The following is a 9,089-nucleotide window of genomic DNA, read 5'->3' on the forward strand; positions in this document are numbered from 1 at the left end:
GAAATCAGTAGTCCAGACACAAGGAATTTTATCTTCCTATACTCAGTATTCAATAATTAATAGACATCCACCAAAAACCCTGGAAACTATCTAAACATTATTTCAGAATAAAATACATAGTAAGACAATTCAAAAACTTTTTACATTTGGATTCTATCTTTAAATCATATAGGATATTTCCTTACATTATTTTTACTGTTCAATATTGGAAAAGAAAAGAAAAACTAAGCTTTCAGAGTGGGAATTTTAAGTGCCAAATACTAGCACCAATTTACACCATTAGAAATATGGAACAAGCAGTTAGATGAACAGCATTTTTTCGTTTATTTGTATTGTTTTCTGTTTTTTGTTTTTTTTTTATTTGAGACAATTTCTCTGTGAAGCCCTGCTTGTCCTAGAAGGCATTCTGTAGACAAGGCTGTCCTCAAAACGCATGGAGATCTCTCTGTGTCTGCCTCCCAAGTCCTGGGATTAAACGCACGAGCCACCATTGCCTGGTGGATGAACAGCATTTGTAATATATGTTCAACCTGAGAAAAACCATTATATGGATAAGAAAAACATTTGTATTTTCACAATGTCTTTGTAATTAACAGATTATCAATAGTGTCAGCGATTATTTAATTTCTGCTCTTGTGACTTGGTATGAGGAGGAAATAAATCATATGTGGCAGATAGATACCGTTGAGAGGACACATGCCAGGAAGAAGGGGTCCGGGTGGGAAAACTCTGAACTCACTTGATCTCTGATGCCAGGTCTAAATTGCTGTGTTTGGCATCCACCTTTTTCTGGCACCACCCTGACAGCATCCCTATTTCTATGACCTTTTGCTGAGAGAGAGTTTGTATAAAGTCCTTCTAAGCAGGTGCTTCCTGATCTAGGAGCCCCCTTCGCTATGCATGTGCTCTAATGCCAATTTGTCCCCAGGCAAAGGAAGTTGCATCTGCCAACATCCCTTCCTTTGTTCATAATGCTCTGGATGGACAAAGGCCTTGTTCTATCTGTGCCCACATTGATGCAGACTCTGCGTGTTCAAGAGAAACTAATGCTAAGCTTTCCACCTGGACAGACACATTCGCTCAAACTTGTAAGAACTAGTAGTAACTGTGGGTGGCAAAAGCAACTTGCAGCAAAGGAAACAGAAAAACACTGGCTTGTCATTTTAGATGCAAAAGATGTACGCCCACATCAATCACTCTCTGCACACTCCTAGAAATTTCAACTCCTCCGAAAGCTTCCTGAGAACCTGTCTTAAGCCTAGCAGTGTGCCAGGAAAGGAAGAGGATGTGTCTTATGAGAAAAAAGCTGAAAATCTTTTAGATTAAAACAATTGTAGACAGCTTCATTTGTAAACTAAAGAATGCTGTAAGTCTTGATATTTGAAAACTTGATATTTTCAGAACAAGTTCATAAAAATTCTAGTGTTGTATTACTTGGTAGATATGAATGGCCAGCTAGTAAAATAAATATCAACATATTTTAATTCTGAGGACAACTACCAATCCTACAGGGTTGACATTTTCTATAGAGCATGATATAATATGTTTTCACATAAAGAATATGTAGTTGGAAATCCAAAATCCTTATAGTGCTCTGCTTCCATGAACTTGCTGTCAACCTTCTGAGAAAAAATTGCTAATCCTCACAAAGATGAAATCATTTCCTCTTTGTATAGACGTGTGAGTTCTGAAAGGAACATACTCAAAATGCCTATCACTCTCTCTCTACCTGCTTGCAAGTAGGGAACAGAAGGCTCCCCCACTCCATTTATATTTGCATTGTGGTGATGAACATAACAAGCAAATAGGACCGTGCTTCTCTTGCTGTTTGCTAAGAGGAAAGGAAAAAACATGCTTAAATGTCACATCTAAAACACCAAAATGTTATGTTGTCGGTCTTGAAAATGAAAGCAGACTCTATATTCAAATTCAAGCTCATCCTACGCTCAGAAAACTCAGAGCTCATTAGACATCACAGGCACTATCATAATTTTGCATTTGCATTCGTCTTTATTTTGTTCAATTCCAGAAAGAAACCCTTTGTGCTTGTGAGCTGTAGACTTCAGTGTATGAAGTTCCCTGAAAACACAAGTCAGGGTCTTTTTATACTTCTCAAAACTTCAAAATAGCATCAGATCCAACCTCTAATAACTTACCTTCAGATTTCAAGCCAGAACAAAGCAGACACAGTGGGGGAATGGCTGGCTGATTGCACCTGTGAAATGATCACCCAGCACTCCAATTTAGCTCTCAGTCCCTTCTCCTCAGGCTTTACCAATCATCTGGTCCTTAATGGGTCTCTTCTGCTGTTTATCACTCTCTATCTCCATCAATTTTCATTGCTCTCTACAGCTTCTTTATCACTTTTTGTTGTCAAGAACATAACTACTTTTGGATCAGATGTTTGCCATAAATCCCTGAAATAGACATCTAGCCCATAAAGAATAGAAATGAATAGGCTAGTTTTAAATGTCACCGGCAGATAGTTCATCTCAGTAGGCGTGATTGTTAATACTCTCACATCTCTAGTTCAAAATTGAAATTTTTCCAGTGCCCTAGGCATAATTATTTTCCTTCAAATGACTTGGAACCCAGCATTACAGCATCCACCTACACATTACATTTGACCAAAAACACTGACATAAAACAGAGGCACAAAGATCTCTTTACGTATGCTCCTTGGTGTCAGCAGCCTTGATTTCTTAGGAAATAATATCTTATTCAGATGGAATAAGATTTGATAGCACCAGCAATTACTGACTTACTGACTTCTGCATTCTATTAATGTCCACATGTGGAAAAATGAGGTTTTGTGATTGCGAATGTTGAAAAAAATGACAATGACACTGAAACTTTATATACCATATTTCAGCTGACAGCACAATTTAGGGTTGAGTTACATACCCTTAAAATGAAAGCTTCCCATGGAAATGCTGACAGGCCCTTTACTTATATGGAAGTATTTGCCTCTAGAATAATAGCAATATATTATATTTAAATGGCTCCTTTTATAAAGCACTTTAAAAACTGTCAACCTGTATCCCTTCCTCCTATACAAGCATCTCTTATGAAAGTCAATAGCAAAGCTATATATCTATTATTTATTTAGCTACTTATTACATATTTATTATATTTATGAGATTCACTCATTGTTTATTAGCCTCTGGGCACCTTTGGCAAGTTTTAGAATCAAAAAGAAAAAAAAATAGGAAGAAGACAGTCTGTGTCATTATGATTGGCAAGTTATTTTAAGCATCAGGAAAGATAGAAATTGATTCTAGCCATATTATCTTAGACGTTCAACACACCTTCACAATATTCATTTCTTTAAAAAAAAAAGAGACTTAAACCAATGTAACTCAGACCTACTACATAGTTTAGAAGACAGAAACAATAACAAGTCAAAGGCTCATGTTTTCCTCCATTCGTTGTTTTTCCCTTGTATTGTCAAGCATCACGTGACAGTGAAATAAGTGAGGTTGGTATATGTGTAAGATTATGAAGAAGTTTGTTGTGCTCATTTTTAAACTCTATTTTATTTGGGGTGTTTATGCCTCTACCTCCCTTCCACCAACCCTTTAACCCTAGGTAAGAGATAAATGTTAGTGGAGAGAGGGGGCACAGACCCCTTTACTTCTCCTGGGTGTTTAGGGTCGATGGTGTTTGGCGGGGGGGGGGGTCTCCTCTCTCTATCTGCTCCAAGCTGCTGTGCCACAAAGCATCTCTCTTGGTTCTCTCTGGTCTCTCCAAACGGCCACCCTTTTTTTGTCTGGGCTCTGGTATTTATAGTCTTCAGAGTCCTAGACCACTCCCCTCTTTGTGCTGCACTAAGCCGGTCATTAGCAGCTGGCAAAGACCACACCCAGCAGGGGGGCAGTTATCAGCTAGAGCCCAAACTAAAATCCCACACTTGAGATTAAAACAAAACATAGTTACATAACATAACTGAGTTTCTAAAGAAACCAAAACTTCTATTTCAGAAGTCTGCACATAAAATTTATTAAATTTTCTCAACCAATCCTATAGCACTTTAGTATTATGTGTTTAGAATTATGCACATGTGCAAAATGTTAACCCTCTAGGAGGTCTGGTAACCAGAAAGAGGCCTGCAATTTTTAAAATTTTATGATGTGCTTCATCATCTATGGTCATTGTTTCTCCTTATGAACTACTTTGACAATAATATGTTTATCTGGAGAAAATTTCAAATCTGAGTTTCCTCTTTGGTATCTACTACTTGGTTTCTCAAGTAGATGTGTGTGTGTGTGTGTGTGTGTGTGTGTGTGTGTGTGTGTACATATATGTGCCTGTTCTCACTTCTAACTCTTTTTATACCAGTGGCACTATTAGTTAGTTATAAACTCAAAGAGTCAATATCATAATGTCTTTACAGAGAAGTAACCTCCTTCAAACAGGTTATATCAACTGAAATTACTTTGAGCCACTTCTATAAAACCAATGTCCCACAAATACAAATATCCCTTTATCTTTACAGACAGGGTTGATTTCCCATGACATATTGTACATTACCTTTGCTTTTCTATTGCTATCTATGAACTCTTTGAAGAAATCTTGACAATATCTCTAATTGCCAAGTGATTAAACCAACCGGTATGTGCCAAATTAGGTGTGGCAAAATTTGATTGGCTAAGTAAACCCCCAGCCATCAGGAAATTTAAAATTTAAATGTGGTGGAAAATGTCAGAAAATCAAAGCAGTGATCCACTGCTCTTTGGAATGTTATTATCAACCCCATAGTTCAATTCATTCAGTTTCAAGACAAAGTAATGTAGGTTTACTAAGTGTACTTACAGCTTAACATTGCCCAGAATATTTGCAGAAAATTAGGATACATTGGATTTGCACATGGCGTATACCATAAGAACAGATAAGTGGGTAGTTATATAAAATAAAAAAAAATTACCTCATGGGAAATACTCATTTTTCATATAATTTTTCCCATAAGTTTAAGTCCCTAATTAGGTATAAATGTCAACCTTTTCATATTTTTATCTAAAACTGATTGTATTTGCATGAGGTAGTTCAATGATTACTAGTCATGCATCAACATGATACTGAAGAAGGCCATAGGTTACGGGACTAACTATTTGGTCTCTCTCCAAAACAATTCTATAATTGCACATATAATTTATTAAATTTCCCCAATTTATTAAATTGCCTCTACCTCCCTTCCACCAACCCTTTAATGTCTCTTTAATGTTTCTCTTTTGAGTCATTTCCTTCTGCAGTTATCTAAGATCCCAGGAATGATAGGTGTGACCAATCATTATTTTTATAACAGAAGACTGAAACTTCTTCCAAGCAACAATGAACCTGACAGAAGAGTTTACTCTATGATGACATCATCCCCTAAACAAGGGTGGTTAGCCATGACAGTGTGATCGCACCCTGGAACAAGCTTAACCATCTCATGGCAGCTTCACTGATCTTCCGATCACAGAGATAGCAACCTCTCTTTGGTTCCTTTTGCACCAGATGAGATAAAGGTGAAGCTAACCACCAGCCTGTCCAGGGTTGCCTGATCTGTCAACTATGAAAACTCTGACACTCTCTGCTACCACCTTTTTATATAAAATCACAATGTTTCTTGCAGCCTCTTGGAGACGTACTTGAAGTCACCTATTCTTCCCAGCGAAGCCACATTGAATACATCTTTCTCTGCCCTTCAACAATACTCTCCACCTTGATTGATAGACTAAGGGAGAAAGGCAAGCCTCACAGTTTGGAACTGATACAACTGGGGATTTTGTCCTAAAACTGGTTTTAGGACATCACAAGGGTCATATAATCATGTGCTAGTTGTCTTGCTAGCAAGCATGTCCTGCTGGCACTCACTTGGATGCAAATGGAAGCTATCCCATATTACATAAACAGGGATAGCCTAGTGTATCTACATGTGCCCTGCTTCAAAGATAACAGAGCACAGGGATTTGACCTCCCTTGCTCTTTGTGAGAAGCTCCCAGTATGCTGAGCAGAAACAGCCTAAAACACACAATACAGTTTTTGTGCCCCCAAAATCACATCAGTTGGACAAACCTGTCAGGTCCCAAGGAAACTCCATTTCCCAATTGCAATTGTGAAATGCAGAAGGGACAAATGGCTACTGCTGATTGGTACCTAATGGTGTATCAAAATGAATGCTGGCCTCCAGGCTCCAACAGTATCACAAGTACCTGTTTCACGTTTCAAAGTCCGTGTAAGACTCCGAGCCTTTCTCACCTAACCTAAACCCCTTCTAGCTCATGGGCTTCTCTCCTCCCAGCTACTCATTCTCCTTATAACCCTGCTATTTTCAATATGCACTCTGTCTGTCTGTATTTTTGTTTCTCTACTTCTCTGTAACTCTCTGTCTCTGTCTGTCTCTCCCTTCTCTCCCTTATGCCCTCCTTCTCTCTATGTTCCTCTCTGTTTGGCTCTGCTCCTGCTTCTCTTATAGCCAGATCCAGTCTGTTGGCCATGTTCAGTCTATTTCTTTCTCTCTCTGCTCTGGACTCCTCCAGATGCCTGTGGCTTTCCTCTCATACCCATCTTTTAGAACAAGTCTAACAATAGTAACATTGGATGTTTTAAGAGTGCATCCATACACACACACACACACACACACACACACACACATCAAATATACCACACCATTGAGTGGTCATGTGGTCAATTTATGCAACACCTAATAGAAGCTCCAACAGAAGCTTTGAGTAAGGAAACTCAAGTGCAGAGAGATAAGGCAGGAGATCTTTTCTCCATTTGCCTACATACCTCTGCAAGTTGTGTCTTTCATTTTTTTTTTCTATAAAAGCTCTCTTATCCATTCCTGGGCTCTTATTTTTCACTGTATGGAGAAGACATGCTATCTTACTGGCCTCATTCAACCACATAGATTGTTCCATTTCTCCAGCAGCAGCAGCAGCTCAAGCTCACACCTTTAGCATCTTTGAGAACCATGTAAAATTCAAACCATAACCTCTAGTTGATGTTTATTCCTGAAATTCTATTACTTTTAGAACAAGTGTAGCAATAGTAACATTGGGCATTTTAAGAGTGCACTCTCCACACCAAATATATTAAAATACAAATAAATAGGTATGATCTCAGCCTAATTCCCATATCTTCCCAGACTTCAAACTGGCTTAAGGCTAACTCAAAATTTAATCCCTTTACTTGTATTTCTTTTCACTTAGCATGTATCTCCCTCCAGGCCTTATTGCAGAGTCTGATGTAAGAGGTCTGCAAGCCTGGTGCAAAGCAGCCATGTTAGAAGAGAGATTTACATTTCTTCTGTTCATTTCCTAAAGCACTATTTCACTGTCTCAGTGTCAGTCATTCAGGGAACTCGCTGACAAGGGATTTTAAGGTTAACAGTACCAGATTACAAGCTGTTGCATAAAAAAATAAAAAACCTGAAGTTTTATTAATACTTCCTATGATTGCAGATGTTCATTTAAAAATAGAAACACATTAATAATTGGAGGACTTATTTAAGTCATTTGCATTTTATTTGTGAAGAAAAATAAATAAAGCAAACAAGCAAGAGAAGAAGGGAGAATATCAAAGCTGGTAAAGGAGGAGGGCCAAGTCTCTGTGGGGTTTTCTCCTTTAGGGGGCTTCATTTAGCACAACAGGTGGCCAACGGGAATTTCATCCCATTATCTTACAAGTGCAGGAAGCCTTGCATTTCAGCCCCCTAGGGTGCTCTCCATGGGCCTCCTGCTATTCCCCTGTTATTTTTGCAAGCATTACAGCCAAGAATGCTATTATTCTGGTTTACACAGTAGTTCACTGCTGTGAATTCTAAGCTATAGACATTTTGTTTTTACAAATTGGCAAGTGGGGGAAAGGGGAGAAGCCCTTACATCTTCTTGCTCTTGTGCAAGTTTTGCCACTTGCAGGACTTTATAAGGCCAATAAGTCTCTAAAGGAGTGGTTCTCCACCTGTGGGTCACGACCCCTTTGGGGTCGCATATCAGATATCCTACACATCAGACATTTACATGACAAATTCATAACTAACAAAGTTACAACTATGGAGAAGCAATGAAACAACTTGATGGTTGGGGTCACCATAACATGAGGAGCTGTGTTAAAGGGTCACAGCATTAGGAAGGTTGAGAACCACTGCTCTGAAGTTTCCTGTATAGGATTGCTGATTGCTGGTTTCCTCCTCCTCGGGTAGAAACATATAAGCTTGTTTCTGTTTCTTCTTCTTTAGTATGGGGAATGCTAACTGTTCTTATGGATTTGTATCTCTGCTGCCTCAACTTTTAAGACTGAGAAACAACCTAACTCATGACTACTTAATAATTGTACAAGTTAGGCACTTTTGAGCATAAACCGTGTTTGAGCAACACCAGCCTTTTACTCTGAGAGGAGCAGAGACATCTCTTACTTCCCTCACGTGTGAATGTTGTCACATTTGTCATGACAAAGCAGCTCTGGGATATCATGTCACTCACTTGAAAAATACTCATTATTTTATAACGTTACAGTGGCACATATTACTTCCCTGTCTTTGCTGAAAGGCTCTGAGATCAAGACAAGAAGGGAGTTTATCAGTCTCATGGATCAATCTGTTACCATTGCCTAACAGAGAGCCAGACACAGTTCAATTAATTTCTGTTGTGCAGATAAAAAATGGAGTTTTTGTTAACACAATTGTCTTTATTATGTACCTTTGTAACAGTGCAACTGAGTTGACCAGAAAAACTAGTTTTCCTCCATGTCTAACTAACTAGAGGTTGAAAGAGTAGATTTAACTAGGCCTTCATGGAGCTGAAATTCCACCTGGAGAGTGAAAAATCTCCTTCCTTCACTGGCAAATACAATTGCAGGGCTAACTGAGTTTGAGAAAGATTGTATTAGTCATGACATTCTGTTAGAGTAAGCCTTTGTGGAAATCTAAGCAAATAAATTATAGGCATAGCTAAAAAGGTAAGGAAGCTGCAAGCACCAAAATCTATTGACATAAAAACCACAGCTCTCATCTTAAAGAATAAGAGATTTTATTTGGAGCCATCTTGAGTGACCGTGGTCCAGGTGAAATGATGATTCACACAAAAGATATTATATGAAAGAG

This window comes from Psammomys obesus, unplaced genomic scaffold (assembly GCF_907164565.1).
Source record: "Psammomys obesus unplaced genomic scaffold, mPsaObe1.curated_primary_1811, whole genome shotgun sequence".
Lineage (NCBI taxonomy): Eukaryota > Metazoa > Chordata > Mammalia > Rodentia > Muridae > Psammomys > Psammomys obesus.